This window comes from Salvelinus sp. IW2-2015, linkage group LG4q.1:29 (genome assembly GCF_002910315.2).
Source record: "Salvelinus sp. IW2-2015 linkage group LG4q.1:29, ASM291031v2, whole genome shotgun sequence".
NCBI lineage: Eukaryota > Metazoa > Chordata > Actinopteri > Salmoniformes > Salmonidae > Salvelinus > Salvelinus sp. IW2-2015.
The window spans coordinates 85859480-85881124 of NC_036842.1; the positions used below are offsets into that span (position 1 = coordinate 85859480).

Genomic DNA, 21645 nt, shown 5'->3' on the forward strand with positions numbered 1-21645 from the left:
TGAACACTAAAGCCAAAGATGTGTTTGGGCTGGACTTTCTTAAAAACTACAGAGTCACTCATTGGCCCCATTACTAAGGTCACCAACACATCTATTGGTCAGGGGGTGTTTCCAAGGGTATGGAAGTCGGCCATAATAACGTCCATCTTTAAATCAGGTGACACTGCTGATGTGAGTAACTACAGGCCCATTAGTATATTACCTGTGGTGTTGAAGGTTACTGAAAAGTGTGTAGCAGAGCCACTGATTGCCCACCTCAACAACAGCCCCTTCACATTACACTCCATGCAGTTTGGCTTCAGAGCAAAACACTCCACAGAAACGGACAACTGCTTTCTTCTGGAAAATGTGAATTCCAAGATGGACAAAGGGGGCGTTGTTGGTGGTGTATTTCTAGACCTAAGGAAAGCTTTGATACTGTGATGAGGATATCGTCACAAAACTGTCAGAGTTCAACTTTTGCCCCGATGTCTTGAGATGGATGAAATCATACCTTGAAGGCAGAACCCAGTGTGTCAGGGTGAGCGATGAGCTATGATGTGGGCGTGCCCCAAGGGACAATACTGGGGCCCCTCCTGTTCAGCCTGTACATAAATGGTCTGCCTTCTGTCTGTACTGGGTTGGAAGTTCAAATGTATGTAGATGATACAGATGATACAGATATACAATACTAGTCAAAGGTTTGGACACACCTACTCAGTCAAGGGTTTTTCTTAATGTTACTATTTTCTACATTGTAGAATAATAGTGAAGACATCACAATTATGAGATAACACATATGGAATCATGTAGTCACCAAAAAGGTGTTAAACAATTAAACAAACGATTCTTCAAAGTAGCCAACCTTTGGCTGGATTACAGCTTTGCACACTCTTGGCAATCTCTCAACCAGCTTCAACTGGAATGATTTTCCAACAGTCTTGAAGGAGTTCCCACATATGCTGAGCACTTGTTGGCTGCTTTTCATTCACTCTGCAGTCCAACTCATCCCAAACCATCTCAATTGGGTTGAGGTCGGGTGATTGTGGAGGCCAGGTCATCTGATGCAATACTCCATCACTCTCCTTCTTGGTCAAATAGGCCTTACACAGCCTGGAGGTGTGTTTTGGGTCATTGTCCTGTTGGAAAAAAAGATTGTCCCATTAAGCGCAAACCAGATGGGATGGTGCATTGCTGCACAATGCAGTGGTAGTCATGCTTGTTAAGTCTGCCTTGAATTCAAAATAAATCACTGACAGTGTCACCAGCAAAGCACACCCACACCATCACACCTCCTCCTCCATGCTTCATGGTGGGAACCACACATGCGGAGATCAGCCGTTCACTCACACCGCATCTCACAAAGACACGGCGGTTGGAACCAAAAATCTCAAATTTGGACTCATCAGACCAGATTTCCACCGGTCTAATGTCCATTGCTTGTGTTTCTTGGCCCAAGCAAGTCTCTTCTTATTATTGGTGTCCTTTAGTAGTCGTTTCTTTGTAGCAATTCAACCACGAAGGCCTGATTCACGCAGTCTCCTCTGAACAGTTGACTTTGAGATGTGTCTGTTACTTGAACTCCATGAAGCATTTATTTGGTCTGCAATCTGAGGTGCAGTTAACTCTAATGAACTAATCCTCTGCAGCAGAGGTAACTCTAGGTCTTCCTTTCCTGTGGCGTTCCTCATGCGAGCCAGTTTCATCATAGCACTTTCAAAGTTCTTGAAATTTTCTGCATTGACTAACCTTCATGTCTTGAAGTAATGATGGTCTGTCGTTTCTATTTGCTTATTTGAGCTGTACTTGCATATAGTATGGACTTGGTCTTTTATCAAATAGGGCTATCTTCTGTATACCACCCCTACCTTGTCACAACACAACTGATTGGCTCAAACACATTAAGAAGGAAAGAAATTCCACAAATTTACTTTTAATAAGGCACACCTGTTAATTGAAATCCTTTCCGGGTGACCTCATGAAGCTGGTTGAGAGAATGCCAAGAGTGTGCAAAGCTGTTTAACAATTTTTTGGTTACTACATGATTCCATATGTATTATTTCATAGTTTTGATGTCTTCACTATTATTCTACAATGTAGAAAATAGTACAAATAAAGAAAAACCCTTGAATGAGTAGGTGTGTCTAAACTTTTGACTGGTACTGTATGTGCATGCAAAGAGCAAACAACAAGCTGCACAAGAACTCACTACTGTAATCGTCCAAGTTACAAAGTGACTCAGTGACTCATGTCTGCATCACGATGTGAAAAAAACAGTCTGCATGTTCTTCACAAAGAGGGCAACTCATGCTACTGAGCCAGATGTCTACGTGTCAGGGGAGAAGCTCCAGGGTGGTATCCAATTTTAAGTACCTTGGCATCATACTTGATTCCAACCTCTCTTTTATAAGCAGGTGAAAAAGGTAACTCAAATAACCAAATTCAACCTAGATCATTTCCGATTCATACTAAATTGTTTGACTAGAGAGGTAGCAAACCTGTACTTCAAATCTAACATACTGCTTGACTAGTTGGGCCCAGGCTTGCTGTACAACACTAAAACCCATTCAGTCTGTCTACAAAAAGGCTCTCAAAGTGCTTGATAGGAAGCCCAATAACCATCATCACTGTTACATCCTCAGAGAGCATGAGTTCCTGAGTTGGGAAAATCTTGTGCAATACACAGACGCATGTATTGTATTCAAGATCCTAAATGGCCTGGRTCCCCCTCCACTTAGTACTTTTGTTAAACAGAAAACCCCAGACCCATGGCAGCAGATCCYCAAGGTCTGCCATGAGAGGTGACTGTATAGTTCCCTTAAGGAAAAGCACCTTTAGTCACTCTGCTTTCTCTGTGAGAGTTTCCCATGTCTGGAACACACCACCGACAGTATCACACCTTCACAAAAACATGAAAACATGGCTAAAGGCCAATCAGTTTTGTGAACATAATCCCCAGCTATGTATTGCAGCTTTCCATGTTGTCTGTACCTTGTGAGGTTTGGAAACACTTTGTTGCTTTTATGTATTTTGTTTTGTTGCTTGTTCTATGTTTCTCTGTCTGCATGCTATGTGTTGCTTGTCCTATGTTTTTCTGTCTGCAAGCTACGTGTTGCTTGTTCTATGTTGTTCTGTCTGCATGCTATGTGTTGCTTGTTCTATGTTGCTTTGTCTGCATGCTACATGTTGCTTGTTCTATGTTTCTCTGCCTACATGCTACATGTTGCTTGTTCTATGTTGTTCTGTCCGCATGCTACATGTTGCTTGTTCTATGTTTCTCTGCCTACATGCTACATGTTGCTTGTTCTATGTTTCTCTGTCTGCATGTTGCTTGTTCTATGTTTCTCTGTCTGCATGTTGCTTGTTCTATGTTTCTCTGTCTGCATGCTATGTGTTGCTTGTTCTATGTTTCTCTGTCTGCATGCTATGTGTTGCTTGTTCTATGTTTCTCTGTCTGCATGTTGCTTGTTCTATGTTTCTCTGCCTACATGCTACATGTTGCTTGTTCTATGTTTCTCTGTCTGCATGCTACTTGTTCTATGTTTCTCTGTCTACATGCTACGTGTTGCTTGTTCTATGTTGTTCTGTCTACATGCTACGTGTTGCTTGTTCTATGTTGTTCTGTCTACATGCTATGTGTTGCTTCTATGTTTCTCTGTCTGCATGCTACGTGTTGCTTCTTCTATGTTTCTCTGTCCGCATGCTATGTGTTGCTTGTCCTATGTTGCGCTGAGTGTGCTCACTGCTCATTGATTGTCTGTATTATTATTGTAATTGTTTTTAATAACCTGCCTCGGGACTGCGGTTGAAAATGTGCCGGCTGGCTAAAACCAGCACTTTTATTGAAACGTTAACTCCCTGTAAAAATACAAAAATGAACTCAAACTCGTGAAAATAGTACCAAGCGACAAAAGAAAACTGTCAATTTACAAAAATGTCTAAAAACATGTTTTCACTTTGTCCTTATAGGGTATTGTGTGTACATGGTTGAGAAAAACATTTAATTTAATCAATTTTGAATTCAGGCTGTAACACAACAATGTGGAATAAGTCAACCACTATCACGCCAGTATCACTGCATATTGTAAATATGGTCTGGAACTGACTGACCCTGTATAGTTTGCTTACTTACTTTCTTCTGTTCTTAATTCTCCTGTGTTTTTGTTCTACCTTATGTTATTTTTGTTGTATTACGTTGTTATTAATTACTGCATTGTTGGGTTTAGAGCTTGCAAGAAAGGCATTTCTTGTGCACGTGACATTGAAACTTGAAACACAAAAACAAATGCTTGGAGGAGGACAGAGACTTAACTACAGTAAATTCCCTGCTGACCTATGACCTCTTTGAGTCATAACTTTCAGGCGGAACGGAAGCTACTTTTATCAGATCTGGAGCTGAGAAGACTGTATCCTATAGAGGTCTATAGATCTACCACGGTGCACAGATTAACGTGACAGATGGAGAACTCTCACTCAGATCAATAACTGTCTACAGTACATGGTGATCTCAATCCCACTTTATGAGCAATCCAGACCTGGGTTCAAATACTATTCTAAATCTTTCAAATACTTATAAAATATGCTTTAGCCTGACTGGAGTGCCAGATGGGCGGGGTTTGCACATTGTTATATTGGACTGTTATATTGGTTCCAGTGCGCCAGGCAAGCTTAATCAAGCCCAGATAAAGTATTTTAAATGACTTTCCAATAGTATTTGAACCCAGGTCTGGAGCTGTCTGATGATAACCTACAGACAATAGCTCTATCCGCAGAATGGACAGAGAGACAAAGATTGCAACCATCCATCCATCACACAGCTGATCACCACACAATTTATCCCCGAGGTGGATCATCAGCACTCTGAAATTGGAAACGATTGGTAATATTGAACCGTTCAGAACGTGTTTGCTGTATCAATATTGTGACTCTCGCTGTTATGATTTGAAGAATGGATGAAGTGGGTCCTTTGAGAGCAGCCGGTGCTGTCTGCTGCTGCAATACTACCAGTGACTTATTGGTTTAGATCCTGGTACAAAGCTCTACTGGAAAGAAAACACGAGGAATAAAAAAAGACAAACCTGTGTGATTCACCATTGACAATTCAGACAAACTGCTCGAAAGTAGTGATTTGAAGTCTGCTTTTCGGCAAGAACAACCCATCAAACTCAACTCCAGACCTCAAAGCCAGTTCCACTGCTTTTTTTCATTGTTCCCCTCTAATCAGGGACTGATTTAGACCTGGCGGGTGTAATGAATTATCAGGTAGAACAAAAAAGCAGCAAGCTCTAGACCTCGTAGGGTAAGAGTTGAATAGGCCTGGCCTAGACCATATCTCCCAGTCCAGTTTGTTGTTGTAGTTGTCCTTTAAAAGTTAACTGGTCATAAAGGACAAAAGGAAACGTAATACAATTGCAGTTTAGATGCTTATCCACAGTTCTGTGTTCTGCTGTTCTTGGCCATAATGTAACCTTTACCTTACCTCAGTTCAGTTAGTGGTCCAAACAAACATATTGTTGGATAAACACACACATAGATGCTACAGAGCATGATTTACTGTACTGTACTGTCGTTTGTAGCTGGCTCCACATCATTAAGTATAAGATGATATGTTTAATCAGAGTATGAAGAGGGATTAATAATCTCCATTGAAGGCATTTTTATACTGCGGAGGAGGAGGAGGAGGAGGATGTCTTCACCCATAACATTAGCAGATTATACTGCTGATATCATGATCTACATTTCCTAGTATCTGTGAATCGATCTTTCTATCTGCACTGACTCCGATATTTAATTAAACCTATTGTTTTTGATGGAATTCTTCTTTCTTATTATTATACTTCCACACATGTCGCAATATCTCAAAGCCCAATTGCAATTTTGCCAATATCGAAGTACACTGAATGTACAAAACATTAGGAACATCATCCTAATACTGAGATGCAACACCTTTTGCCCTCACAACAGCCTCAATTCGTCAGGGCATGGACTCTACAAGGTGTTGAAAGAGTTCCACAGGAATGCTTGCCCATGTTGACTCCAATGCTTCCCGCAGTTGTGTCAAGTTAGCTGGATGTCCTTTGGGTGGTGGACCATTCTTGATACACACGGGAAACTGTTGAGCATGAAAAACCCTGCAGAATGGCAGTTCTTGACACACTCAAACCGGTGCGCCCTGGCACCTCCTACCATACCTCGTTCAAAGGCACTTAAAACTTTTGTCTTGCCCATTCACCCTCTGAATGGCACACATACAATCCATGTCTCAATTGTCTCAAGGCTTAAAAATCCTTATTTAACCTGTATCTTCCCCTTCATCTACACCGATTGAAGTGGATTTAACAGGTGACATCAATAAGGGATCATAGCTTTCGCCTGGAATCACCTGGTCAGTCTATGTCATGGAAAGAGCAGATGTCCTTAATGTTTTGTACACTCAGTGTATATCACTTAGACAGGATAATGAAAGTTGTTAGCTCTGCCCTATGGTTTGACGTTAGCATGAGTGTAACACAAAACTTGAAAAGCTATTGTAAAGGTTGTTGTACTGTTCTGGAGTAAATTTGAGGGCCAGGTAATACCAGAAGTTACACGAGAGTAATGAGGTCAGCCTTGGCAGATTAGCAGATTGTCAGTGTTGCTCATCATAAGGAACACATTTGCTTGGCATCTTCGTAAAAAATAAATATATTTTGCGTCCTCAATTAAACCCTAATAACTCCACTGTTCTTCGCTCTATCAACTTGAAACGTGCACCTAAAATGTTTTCAGTTGTTACATGTACACGAGGGAGGATGGATAACGCTGCAATGCAACTGTCTCTTTCAGCCCGCTCTGAAGCCAGCACCACGTTTTACTGCTGCTTGCAGCTCTATTAGTATTCTTTCTGTGAGCTCTCATATTATTTCAGTCATTACATGTGATTTTGGAAAACCTTTACCCATGCTAAATAAGGGGTTGGAGTATGAGAAAGGGATAAATTGGTGTGAATTAACGAAATGTCATGCTCCCAAGGGAGCGCGGAAATGGAAAGCCGCACAGTTATCAAACTGCTTTGGAAACCCCTATTTCAACATCACCTTTTCTTGCACTCAAGTTCCATATTCTGTTATAGAGTCCTGATCTGAACGAAACTGTATTTGGCCCTTTCATTAACTCTGAAGAATTAATCATTTCATCCAAGCTTATCCTTTGTAAGATATATAGTGTATTCCAGCATGAGTAAATATGACACATTTTTCCCGTAGTTTGGGCTTTATTGCTTTGTTGCCACCATATGAAAGCCCTTTGTGGAGGAGAGGAGGAGAGAAAGACTGGATGCACTTTCTTCTATCACAAAACACCACAGCTCTTCCTGATAATGAGGATATTGCTGTAAACCTTTTACGGATATTGCAGTACACGTTTCAGGGATATTTCTGTAAATGTTTCAGGAATATTGCTGTAAACCTTTCAGGGATATTGCTGTAAACGTTTCAAGGATATTGCTGTAAATGTTTCAGGGATATTGATGTAAACGTGTCAGGGATTTTGCTGTAAACGTTTCAGGGATATTTCTGTAAATGTTTCAGGGATATTGTTGTAAACGTGTCAGGGATATTGCTGTAAACGTGTCAGGGTCAGACAAAGGTCCATGATTAGAAAACTGCAAAAGTCAATTCACAGATTCATCCTTACATCAAACTATAAGCTACTGAATACAGTCACATTATTCATAGCAATAAGGCAATCTTTCCAATAACAATATAGTTTTTTTTAAACTGTCATTTAGCTGACACTCTTATCCAGAGCAATTTACAAGCGCATTTGCTCAAAGGCACATCGACAGATTTTTCACCTAGTCGGCTCGGTGAAACATTTTGGTTACTGGCCCAACGCTTTTAACCGCTAGGCTACCTGCTAATGGTCTCAACAGAATAAGGTCACCTCACACTCAGTGGCCCTCATCAGATGGATTATCAGATGAAAAGCAATTGATGCTTTCAATCAATAAAATATTTCCATGACTGAAATGGAACTCAAGTAATTACACAACAATCCAGCCTATGCACATTTACTCTCAGTCACTCATATACTGGTCTAACTGAAATTACACAAAGCATAGAACTACACACACATCAGCTTCCTCCTTCCCCTGAAATATAATTCATTTGGGTTTCCAGAGAGTTCTATTGGAACCCTTCAAAGGAACTCATGGGCACATAGTCAACCAAAAAAAACAGACAACTTGAGAGGAGGAGAGCTAAAGTAACTTCACTCCACATAAAAGCACTGACTTGGTGTAAAACATCACAGCTCTGTGAAGATGCTTAGCAGCCATTAGCATAGCGCTATAAGATGCATCAGGGATCCCTGGGGAGTCTTGTTTCCTTCAAATGGAAGGCAGCCATCGAAACCCTCCCATGCCTAACCACCATGGTTGCGTCCCAAATGGCATCCTATTCCCTATACAGTGTATCACTTTTGACTAGGGTCCAATGCACAACTTTTGACGAGATGCCCTATGGGCCCTGGTCAAAAGTTGTGCACTATGTAGGGAGCATTTGGGACGCACACTATGAACCAATCCGGATCACCTCTGTTCTGTCCCAAGGGACCAAACAACCACAACCTAGCAGTGGCAGCAAAGGTCATTGTGGGATGACGCTGCTGCTGCTACTCTCTGGGGGATATGTTGACCTGGAGAGGGAACAAAACAAGCAGAGATCTGTCCCCTTTCTATCCGAGACCGAAATAAGGGGATCCTTCAAAAAGTATTATTAATGGCTCTCACCCTTTATATAGATAGTTTTATTGGGGGGGGGGGGGGGGGGTAATTTGACATCCGGATGAATAATCAAGGCGTGTAGCTTTCCTCATTAGAAGAAGGTGGAAGGATACTATTTTCTCTGTGAGAGGGGACGTAATATGCCAGCCTTTTAAATGTCTTTATGGTAACTGAATCCTAATACAGAAAGTGGGTCTGAAATGAGGCTTGATATTTCCAGCTCATGCTGTGGAGCTTAAGTGAATTTAATGCTTTTAGAAAGCTCTATGCTATCAGTAATCTCTAAGATACTTGCAAGTAGATTTGATTAGGATATTAAGGACCATAACGTCTATCAGTTCATGACAAACTGTCATGACATATGACATACTTTTTCAATGTTATTTTAAAGAATGGTCAACTCTATACTAGCCGACACAGTTGACTGCTCCTACAGTGAACTGTACTGCAGTGGTGTGTGTGTGTGTGTGTGTGTGTGTGTGTGTGTGTGTGTGTGTGTGTTGTGTGTTGTGTGTGTGTGTGTGTGTGTGTGTGTGTGTGTGTGTGTGTGTGTGTGTGTGTGTGTGTGTGTGTTGTGTGTGTGTGTGTGTGTGTGTGTGTGTCTATACAGATTCCTAGCCCTTGGCCTGTAGTGCACAGATTCCCCGGCCAGGGGCTGTGAGGTGCTCAGAGCACAGACAGGATGAGACTATTTATAGCCAGGAGGAGAGAAATAATTCAGTGTGATCAGAGTGCAGGTCATTCAAGTCTTCTTTTCACAGAGGAGACAGGGAGAAGTGAAAAGACGAACATCACTTCTCCTCTCTTTCCCCTCTCTACCTCTACTCCCCATTAATGAAAGGGGTGATATATGTTTGAATCCCCTCTGTCTCCTCTCTCTACTCTCCATTCAGGCCAAATCTCCTTTTCACAGAGGAGACAGGCAAAAGACGAATATCCCTTCTCCTCTCTCTACCACTCTATCAGTCTTCATTCAGGACAGTGGGGATATTTTCTATCTCTCCACCACTATTCTCAATTCATGACAGTGGGGATATGATATCTGTTAGAAGCGTTATGGCTCAATCCCCAGTCCTTTCTGTGAGCTGTCAAAGGGAGACACTGGAGATATGGATGTCTTCTTCGTCTGAATAGCGCAGCACAGCCAAAGCCTGGCCAATAATCATGATATTTATTCATCTTAACCTACTGCCAATTAATGAAACTTGATTTGACAGTATATGACTTAGCTTGCAAGGTTTATGTCAACTGGGTGTTTTTCATAACATATCACTTTCAGGGGACTGCAATGGAGTCTGTAAAATGAATTTGAATTAATATATGTATTTAACATATCTCCCATACCTCCGGAGAACGTATGCACAATGCCATTCCACGTGATGGGATAACCATTCAGGAATAGATTAATAAAGCAGCCTACAGATAGAGTTTCATCACATAGAAGCCGAAGCCAGGACACAGCGCAGTGTTTGGTTTGAATGCAAAAACATGCAATTTCCCCTTTTGTGAAATTATGTCGAAATTCAAAKAAAATTAAAAAGCTAATTATTTTCTCATTCAGATAGTACCACATAGTTACCAAAAATATACCCCGACAATTTCAGCATACAAAGGTAAGGTCGTATAAGATTGTATATAACATATTAATAACATAGTAATAAGGCGTGATTTGCCTACTCACCTCTGTAGCGATAACCATCAGTCTTTGACGCTGAGAAGAGTTTGCGCCTGTCCGTCGAAAGTCAATTTCCTCTCGCTCGAGGTTGTTGATTTACAACAATGTCTCTCAGCATCACGACTGAAAACTCAGCTTTCGCATATCTTTGCAAATAAAAATAAATAAATGAACCTCACTGCTTCTTGCCATTCGTTCCATTAACGCAGTCACGTTCTTGGTTGTCTGTTGAATTCACTTATTAGGTCTAGCGAGGATTGGAGAGTAGCTCGAGGGTGAGAGAAGTAGGCTAGCCTACAAGGGTGGTTTGCCAAATGTGTGAGTGGAGTGGAGCGCAGCGCGGCATCTCCCTGCTTCTATTTCTTGCTCTCTAAGTCTCTGGCAGTCCCATGGGAAAGCGATGCAGCTGATACTGCCGACACTGCCAGGCAACCGCTACAATAATAGTTCGTGCTTCAAAGGTCTGGAAACCGCAAGCTTTCAGGTAGACCTACAGTTGTGTCAACTTGTGTGTATGTGTGTTTGTTTGCATATCACATGTGGCGACTCCCACGATTCGATCTACCTGCTTGCCCTCTGTCCATGACAAATGTATCAAGTGTCAATTTATCAGAAGCATAATCCCTTAAATATGACAAGTTTTTGTCTTTAATTTCAAATGTATTGTGGAAAGTAAAATAATACACTAGAAAAGTATATTGTTGATTTTCCACATTGACCTTTGGAATGGACTGCAGGAATGAGTGATGTGTCCTTTGTTTGAGTTGTATTTTTTTATAGGCTACCTGACGAACAAACCCTCTTGTCTGTCACCCTTTTGCTTTATACAAGATGAAGAAGGAGATGTAACACCTTGCTTAAAGCAATCCAGCATTTGGTGTTGAAACAGAACACCCGGTAAATGTCATTAGGACATAGAGCTACTATAGGCCTACATCAGAGTGCATAGTTATCCCTTTCATACCAAGACGTTTTTCTGGCAACTTTAATATACCTCCAACTTTTTTCCACATTTTCCTTATATCTGAAAGGTATTGATGGTATCATAGCCGAAACGTTTATTTCCGTCTAACGACCATAGTAGCCTAAATAATTTCGGTAAACTTCTGCCTACGGGTTTAGTATGAAATGTAGCCACAATGTTTCGGCGGCATTGGCACGCACTACGCTCTTAAACCTTTGATGGTCGCTAGGCAGCGCGAATGAACCATCCTCCTGCCAGTTCTTAACTTTGCAAGGCGTGTCACTTCTCCCGTCTTCGCATAGCCCACCAGCATGCACTGTTTTCTTAACAACAATTTTGGAATAAAGTAGGCTAATACAATTGAAGGCATCTATCAAATTGTTGCTTACTGAAACTCCCAAAATCATCCATTCTATGTAATACATTTGAAGCAATAGCCTACCCGCGTGTGGTCAACTAGATTATAATTTCGGCGCCGTTTTGATTGGGACAGCGTCATCGCGCTGCTTTGAGTCAAGCGTGGGTACTCCTCCTGATAAATCAATCAATGTCAGATTTTCTTTTCACTGAATCTCAGTTTGGATATTGGTTAGGCTACAATTAGGCTAGGGAAATATTAGCTACGTTTACCTGAGTACTGCTCATGATAATCTTGTCTAGTTGGATCATTTATCAAAACATTTTGATTGCATGTCATGTAGTTTACCTAGTAGATTATTTTACTCTTCACTCGCAGTTGTTTAGCATCTAGGCCTAATCCCGAACAAAAGCCTGTGCCTTCACTGATTTGTCTCAATCAATGTGATTTTGTATCACTGAATCTCCATCTGTAGCCTATAGGCTAGGCCTATTTGGTTAATTGGTTTATGGCTGGGCAAATAAGTGACGGTGGTATAAACTCATCTCGTTCGCTCATCAGAAACGTTTAGCATATAATAATGTAGCCCAGTGTAGGCTTATTATTTTGCTAATTATTATGCTAGATTGTGTATAGGCAAGTCCTAAATCCCGCAGAGGTTGTGAAATATGAACACCAGACTCAAATGCTTTTGAAAATAGGATTGCTATTATGTTCTATTGGTATCATGATGAAGATACTCTAAATGTAAAACCCTACGGCTACTCCCTAACAAAGTGGAGTGAGGGTAGGAAAGAGATGAAACATGGATACAAAAAAAGCATGGTGTTTGCCTCTGTTTCAAAATATTGCTTTTTTATGACAGCGGTTCCACACGTTCCCATGACACAAGTTGTGTGGGAAATATATTATTTGTATTATATTCTGTTATATTCCATTATATTCTTACCACAAAATATACTGTATGTGTTGACTGTGATGGGGTGGGTGTGTCTTGTCTGTTTAATGATTAAAATAATGAACTATTGATCTCATTCATTTGGAAGTAACATAATTAAACTATAAATATGCCATTCTATTGGTTTGGAAATACATGTTATTATTCGTATTATGTTTCTTAGGACCTGCCTAAACAAATTAATAATGGTTTATTTGTTATGGTGTATATTCAACGGATTTATTAAAATAGATGCCCACCCAAATCTGCACACCACTACTACCACGCCTCACCGCATGAGGTATAAAAGGCCTATGCAGGCAAGAATGTGGTAAAAATTGGCCTGTATGTAAGGGGGTCATAAACATTGCCCAATTTATTTTACAGGCAAAATACCGTAAATCCTATGTGAAAGCAGGATTTCTTACACAGACAACAATACATTGCATTTGATCACCCTCTGCTGTTTTAGTTGGGTACATTCTGGGCCTACTGTATAAATAAAAAGTCTCAAAACACCATGATTGTGTAATGAAACCGTGAAGAGTAGTGCATCTAAACTGAGATCTGGTGTTTGAAGGGTGATTGAATGTAAACCCGAAGTAAGTGTTTTAATACACAGAGTATGTTTTAAAACAGAAATGTAGCACTCTGAAACACCCACATTGGTTATTCAACCTGAATATTGGTGTTTTTAAGAGAGTGCAGTAAACACTTTTTGGGGTTTCAGTGCATGTAAAGGGCAGCATCAAAACACAAAAACTGTGTTTCTCATACAATCAATGGTTTAGAAATGCAAATAGTTTATAGCCTAAATATTGATTGATGATAAGGGTCTATGGAGAATATTTTTTGTGGAATCCCCCCCCCAAAAAATGTATGCTTTATTCTGAAAGTTTATAAAGAAAGTGCAAGGAAGATGTTACATTTTGTTGAAATTTTACCCACTCAACCACACAGCCACACTGTCAGAAATTATTCTGGGGTGAATTGAAATTGAAGGAAAAAAATACATATAATGAATAAAAATGAATGCAAGTCGTGCAGAGCCCCTGGCCTAGTGGTAACGCACCTGGCTTAGACACGTCACCTCGCTTCCCACCGAAGACCCCCGCTCCAACCCTTCAATCTGTTTCTCCCATATCTGTAAATCCTCTGTCATTTCATAACAGTCTCAATAAAGTGTAAAAATACCCCAAAACAAAAAAGAAATGTATGTATGCAAGTGGTTTCAATGATTTGTTCATTCAATTTTACCAAGATAATGTAAATCTAATTTAAAGCTGCAATATGTAACTTTTTGGGCGACCAGACCAAATTCACATAGAAATGTGTGTTAAAGATCTATCACTCTCATTGAAAGCATGTCTAAGAAGCGGTAGATCTGTACTATGTGCTCTATTTCTATGGTTCCCGTTCTTATGTTTAGTTTTTGCTTCTTTTGATTTTGTCACCAGCTTCAAACAGCTGAAAATACAATATTTTTGTTTATTGAAAATATATTTCACAGTGGTTTAGATGGGTCAATGATTCTCTACACTATACATTGCTTGTTTTGTCACATAAATTGAAATGAGGAGAACTATTAGAATTTTAGCAAACAGGAAGTGGCAGAGCGATTTCTGCATAGTGCATCTTTAATATTTTGCTCAAAATGTAAGTATCTTTCATGAGGATAAACAAAGATAGGGTGATTGAACTAATTAGAAGTCTTTGGTTTTAATCACCTTGAATTTTCCATCTTGCAACGTGACTCTGTTTTTAGGATTGTGGGTAATTCAACATTTTTAGACTTTATGATTCTTTCACACAATGTTGTATGCATGTTTGAAGAAATAAAAGTATATGTCTATATTAGTATTAAGATTGTTGTGGTTTAATGGATCACGATGAACGTATATATATATACATTCAGGCAAATTTATATTTAGTAAGGACAGCACCAATTCCCACATTCATGATTGTCAATGGAAGAGGAAATTGCAACATTTTCAGTTCTTGCCGTTCAACCTCCAGTTACTGCTGATAGTTTGAACACTGTGCTTGGCAATGCCTGCCAAAACGGCATACAGTATAGTGGCAAATAATCAAATACATAAAATAATGTTAAACATTAAGAAACATCTGAAAAATGTATCTAATTCTGTACTAGACAGGATTCAAAACATCATAATGGTGTTTACAAGCTTTAGAGGGAGGAAACAACATCAAAAGAGAAGGGATCTTATTCTGCACTAAACAGGACTCGAAACACCAAAATAGCATTTTCACCCTTTTCTGTTAGTGTTCCCAGTCCCTGGCAAGGTGTTGCACAACACTTTATTAAGTGTTGTTACAACACGCCATGTACTGTTTCAAAACACCTCAGAATGATGTGTTTCAAAACTCCAGCAAAGTTAAGGTTTTGTCTCATTCAAGTTGGTGGCTGCTCAGTTGCCACTAGTTTTGGTGTTACAAAGCACTTCATTTTAACAGTGTACAAGCCTACACTCACTAACAGTGTGTCAATAGCCGTTGTCCATGGAGGGACTTGATAATGTATGACTCAATTGTCTTGTGAATTCATTCAATTCAAAACAATGTAGCTTGAATTGTAGCCATCAGGCTGAAATAATAGCTCTATGGTGGCACATATTGATTGAGCTGAAGGGTCTTTAGGCAGTTTTTGCTTTTCACAATCTACTCTGTTTGATTGTGACTTAATGTCCTTCGCTGTAGGGAGGAAAATACACAAACTTTCTGTCTGTCTGAATTATGGACTTTGGTTTTATAGCCCCTTTAATTCCTCATTCTTATGGGATTTCATTGTGAGACGGGGTGCATGTTATTGACATGACGCTTTTGTTATGTGTTACTGCATTCATTGCACAAGACTAGAATTCTATATCAGCCCACAAATTCTAGAACATACAAGCGTTTGAATGTGTTTTTGTTAGTTAAGAAAAAACAAGTCGCTGAAAAAATAAGTGTGAAACAGTTGAAGCTCTTTTCACTGAAATAACTTGAAATGGTTGAGATGGGAAAACAATCTCTTCTATTGTAATGGTGTTTTATAACGCAATTAGTCTCACAAAGAAGCATAATTTGCTGCTGTGCATTTGAAACACGTTTTATTGTTATGGTTTATATTGATATATTTAATAAATAATTACAGCTTGAGTTAGAAAAAGGCTACAGTAGCCAGTTAGTAGCTTGTTAATGTAGTAAAATTAATTTCTCATTCTAAATCAAATGCATTTTCCATAACATCTATTGATATTGGACAGATTTAAATAGTGCTTAGGCCTAGCTACAGTTAGTAGCCCCAGACAAAATAAAACATTTTAAATAACGGATTATGAAGTCATATGGATAATCATAATAATATGTCTTATCATTATCTCTTTGGCAGAAGCAGCCACTAAGGTTAAGCCAGGGTTCAAACAACAGCCAGGTCAAAAAAGGCAGTGCCACGCAGGCCAGGGGTTAGCAGGAGGAGCTGGGGGTCAGTGTTGGTACACAGCCATGCCTGGCTCTGAATCCAACCACCGGGAGACCAGAGGAGGCTGTAGACCAGGCTGCCATCCATCCCCAGAGACAGGTAAGCTACACCATTTTCTAATTCCTAATTCTATGAGCTACACTGACTGCACTATAGCCTGGTCCCAGATCTGTTTATGATGTATTGTGAACTCCTATGGTTAATCATTGTCATACCAAAGCTGACAAGAAAGCTCAAAGAGATCTGAGACTAGGTTATCAGTGCTAAAAACACCCGGCCCAAATTACTCTTTCTATGATGTAAACTACTGTATTAGCTTGGTCCCAACTTTGCACTAGATGCAATTGCTTAATAAATCTGTCCCAGAGGGATTGCAGTTTCTCTTCCTCTGTACTGACAACTTGAATAGTACTCTATTCCATCTGTTCACATTCTGTTCACTCTTCTTCTTGTACAGAAGCTGAAGAAGGAAAGAGGGGGGAAAAAAAGAATAATGAGAAGGGGAGTATGTATAATTCCATTAAAGCAGTGTAAAGTGTCTACCCTCCATATCCCAAAGGAGATATAGAACTCTACTGCTATCTGAAGTGTGCAGAAGGGATGCCACTAAGCCAACCAAGCCAACTGACCGTCTCTGCTCATCCATGGACTGAGTGTCAATGAGTACCAGGCCGTCTACAACACAGTGGGGGAGCCCTTCGCTAGTACTGCTAGTGCATTGTCATCATATAGTCACGCCCAAGGCATACGGTAGACTTAAAGGAGAGGCTGCTGGACAGACCAAAGCTTGAGGAGGTGGTCCACGAAGACGGTTGTGTGGAGGTTATAGAAACGTTTTATCCCAAGGTTAGGCCTCAAGCCTCAAGTCTGAGGCGCCAGAGGGCTCATGAGATGCCCAAACCTAAAGTGATTGTGTGTGTGGCTCTACTACCAACCCATAGCCACAATATGTGTGCTGAACAAAAACTCTGTATTTTCTCATTTTAAAATATTCAATTGAATAATATATTTCAACATACCCTCATCTGATGTCTTGGCTTTGTAATCATCACAATGCATCAGGTCATGTAGTAACACAGACAAACACTGGCTAGCTTTGATGAGCCGACAACTTGTTCCTACAATTAGCAATTGATTTCCTATGCGCATGATGATTCATACAGATTGGCTTATATTACTTTATGACAAAGTAACCTCTGTGGAATTGTACATGTGGTGTTTCCATCTATTAACTCTATGAAAGCACTATACAGAGAAAAAGCACACTGCTCATTATACAGCAGGCAAATTGGTCTCAGTTTCTGTGAGTTGAGTGAAACGGCAGATCCAAATGTTTATCATTTCTAAGATATTTGCATGGTTCAGTTTCACACTGAATGGAAAAAGATGAGGATGAGTCCTCGGTGCGTCACAAGAAAATATTAAGCAAACCTTTTCATGGTCTTTTAACTCTGTTGACTCTGCGAGGTGAGCGCCTGGAGGAAGTGGAGAGGGAGGTCGTGAGGCAACAAAACCACAACATCTCAACAAAAACATGTTTTTTCATAATTTTTACTAAATTGGATGACAGCTTTAAATAAAACATTCCATATGATATTAAACTTCATATCATTAAACTTATAAATATATTAGCCTGGTCTCAGATCTGTTTGTGCTATCATGTCAACTCCTCATCATATTTTTCATAACAAGGAGTGGCAAGGAGTAGCATGATGACACAAATAGACTGGTGCCCAGGCAAGAAAAATATCAATGTGATTAAAACATCTTTACCTTGGTAACTGTCATAAATATACATTTCATACTGGAGCACAGGAATATTGAACTATTTACTGTGTATCTAAAGACACCTGAAAGATTGCCTATTCTGCCTGTGTCTTGGTGTCTGCTAGTGCTTTATTATCTCCATTCCTGCAGCAGGGGAGCAGCTGCCTGATGCGGGCCAGGTAGAACAGGGGTCCAATGAACAGGCCGAAGTTGGGGAAGGCCAGGAGAAGCTGAAGGATGCGGCAGTGTATGCGGTTAGCCTCCTGGTACGCCTCCTCCAGGTGCCACATGGACATGAAGGGCACCAGGGCCACCAGAGGAGTGTAGGCCACCACGGAGGGTACCAACACGGCCAAGATGTTCTTCAGAGCTCTCCTCTTCAGGTTCATGCTGCCCCCAGACCCTGACCCAGAGCCCTCCCCAGGCCCGCTCTGGCACAGCACCCACACAATGCCCACCAGACACATCAGCATGATCAGGAACAGGACTGAAGTGGTGAGGGCCAAATACAGAGCCATGGAGAACACCCCCTGGAAGTAGGCCAGCAGCATCACCACCAGGGTGAGGAGCCAGACCAGGGCACAAACCCCGGCGCGGTACTCCCACTTCCCCAGCCGTATGTAGGCCATGGGGTGGGCTGCCGCCAGGTAGCGCTCCACACACATGCAGGCCAGCAGGAGAGGACATCCGAAGATGTTGAGGGCGGAGAGGGCTTCGGCCGCCGTGAGCATCTTTTGGGACGCGTCGTGGTGCATGGCAGTGTAGATGTCCATGGGCAGGCAGAGGCAGTAGAGGATGTCCAGGATGGACAGGTTGAGGCCCAGGACCTTGGAGGCTGACAGGGCCTTCTTGCTGCTCATCAACAGCCACAGCAGGCCCACGTTGGCTGGGAGACCTGTCAGCAGGGTGAAGATCTTGATGCTCAACCACACAATAGAATCGGCAAGTATGTGGCACTGTTGCATCACCTCGTCTATGCTGCTATCTACGCCGTAGAATGACCAGAAAAATTCAACAAATGACGTGGCAAAACTATTGGTGCTATTGGAGTTATGGTCCCCGCAAAAAGAAGTGTTGCTTATGTTGCAGGGTGGTGGCGTAGGGCTACCCCCATAGGAGGAAGTGCTATTGATGCCCATGGTGTCTCTTCTGAGGAAACGTATCAGAAGCCTCTGCAGTAGACAAAAGCAAATCCTTATTTACATAATAATGAATGTTTATAAGGAAAAGTACCACCAACCATTCAAAGTGAATGGGGGAAACACCTGTGGTAATGGGATATCATAACTATTATTTACAATCAATTAACACTTAAGAAGTCATCAATCTCTTATGTATAGGTTGCATCTCAATCATTTTGACGTAAGTCTCAAACACTCCCCTCCACTCTGCATACATTGAGATTTAACAAATAAGGCTTATCAATCCTGACATTCACACCTGAGATTGTATTTCAAAATGTAAAATAATGAAATCCATTTACAGAACATCTTAATTGTTCACAAAAATCTACTTATAGGGCAACCTTCAAGCCATTGAACAATATAATTCCAAGGTTCTTTAACTTATGATACCAAAGTAATAAACCCTATACATCATAATTACATTATAAAATAGTACTTTATTATAAGGTGTAGGATCTTAATTTGAGCCAGTTTGTTACAGCAGGAAAATAATCCTGCAGCATCAGGAAATGTGAATTATTATGTGGGTATAATAAATGGAGAAATATACCAGGGTTGATACATTTTCTGTTCTGGCAAGTCAAGTCTGATGTTTTAAAGTGGAAATTACAAACTTTAGAATACTTTTAAAACCTTGAATACACTACAAGTTTGCATTTCCTGCAGTACAGGAAAATTCTTAGAAACAAATTAAGATCCTACATCTGTAATCCCCAAAGGGGAAATTTGTTTGTACCAGTTGATACATACAAATTCCCACCTTTGGGGATTAATAAGTACTATCTTATCTCTTGTAATTGAAAAGTGAAGACTTGCGATTTAGTATACAAAAGAGGGAACTAACCTGATCAGATAGATGAAGGTGGATAGCTGATGAGGACTCTGTGATGTAACTACAGTGTTTGTCTGTTTTCTAGTCAGCCCAGTCAAAACTGTTCGCTGCTCTGGCACCCCAATGGTGGAACAAACTCCCTCACGACGCCAGGTCAGCGGAGTCAATCACCACCTTCCGGAGACACCTGAAACCCCACCTCTTTAAGGAATACCTAGGATAGGATAAAGTTATCCTTCTAACCCCCCCCCCCCCCCCCCTTAAAGAGTTAGATGCACTATTGTAAAGTGGTTGTTCCACTGGATATCATAAGGTGAATGCACCAATTTGTAAGTCGCTCTGGATAAGAGCGTCTGCTAAATGACTTAAATGTAATGTGTCTAACCTTCCCCTCATTCTTTGCATTTGTAATTTGTCAGAGAGAGAGAGAGAGAGAGGAAAGAAGAGAAAAGGAGAGAAAGAGAGAGAAGAGAGAAAGAGAGAAAGAGAGAAAGAGAGAGAAGAGGAGAGAGAAAGAGAGGAAAGAGAGAAAGAGAGAAGAGAGAAAGAGAGAGAAAGAGAGAAAGAGAGAGAAGAAGAAGAGAAGAGAGAAAGAGAGAAGGAAGAGAGAAAGAGAGAGAAAGAGAAGAGAGAGAGAGAGAGAGAGAGAGAGAGAGAGAGAGAGAGAGAGAGAGAGAGAGAGAGAGAGAGAGAGAGAGAGAAGAGGAGAGAGAGAAGAGAGAAGAGAGAGAGAGAGAGAGAGAGAGAGAGAGAGAGAGAGAGAGAGAGAGAGAGAGAGAGAGAGAGAGAGAGAGAGAGAGAGAGAGAGAGAGAGAGAGAGAGAGAGAGAGAGAGAGAGAGAGAGAGAGAGAGAAAGAGAGAGGGAGCATATTCCTGTGATGGACTTGTGGAAAAGGAAAAGGTGCTAGACCCAGGAGGGGCCAGGACAGGTATAGGGCTTTTCTTCTCCTCGGTTTTGTATTTTGAATCTGACTAAAACGACACCATGCAAATATCCCCTGAAACACAGAAACAATGTGGGTTGGTAACTTCACACCAAGAAGAAAGTCTCTCAACAACACTAGTTGTTCTTTCTTCGCCTTTACGTTCATCCTTCACCTTACTTTATCTTTGTATGGCTCTCATCATGTTGCAACTCCAGGGGAACCACCATAATACCACAGATACAAAGGGATGTTGCTCAATAGGTATATCACTAGGATGTTGATCAATGGATATTGTTGGTTTGATATCACAGAATACAGAAGTGTAGGCCATATACAAACACAAGATAATGTTTGCTAGTTGATGATGGCCCATTGTACTTATGGCCCATTGTATTGAAGGTCGTAGTCTTGGCTCTGCTGTAGGTAAGTTATTTTGCGCTACTGTATGTCGGCATTTAGTGAATTCTGACAGACATGCAGTTTACATGTGAATAGCCTAACCCTAGGGTCTGTCAGTTTTTAAAGGCCCAGTGCAGTCAAAATGTGATTTTCCTGTGTTTTATGTATATTTCCACACTATAACGAAATTGTGATAATTATGATAAGCCCTTTTTAGTGTAAGAGGTGTTTGGAAAAACGTCCTGAAATTTAAGCCTGCTGGGTGACATCACCAGATGGTAAATTAGTTAATAGACCAATAAGATCGAGAGTTCCAAACCTCTCTGCCAATAACAGCTAGTTTTCCGTTTTCACTTCCCCACTCAGACAACTCCCAGAC

The 21645-nt window shown here is 40.7% G+C and overlaps 1 protein-coding gene across 1 annotated transcript in view; it reads right to left on the reverse strand.

Moving 5' to 3' along the window:
• The window catches only part of LOC111962706 (carbohydrate sulfotransferase 8-like), a 94755-nt gene extending 84033 nt beyond the window's left edge, over positions 1 to 10722 (reverse strand). Inside the window, exon 1 of the mRNA XM_023985995.2 lies at positions 10425 to 10722. The gene's annotated coding sequence lies outside the window, so the exon portion shown is untranslated. The remainder of the gene's footprint in view (positions 1 to 10424) is intronic.
• Positions 10723 to 21645: the final 10923 nt, after the last annotated feature.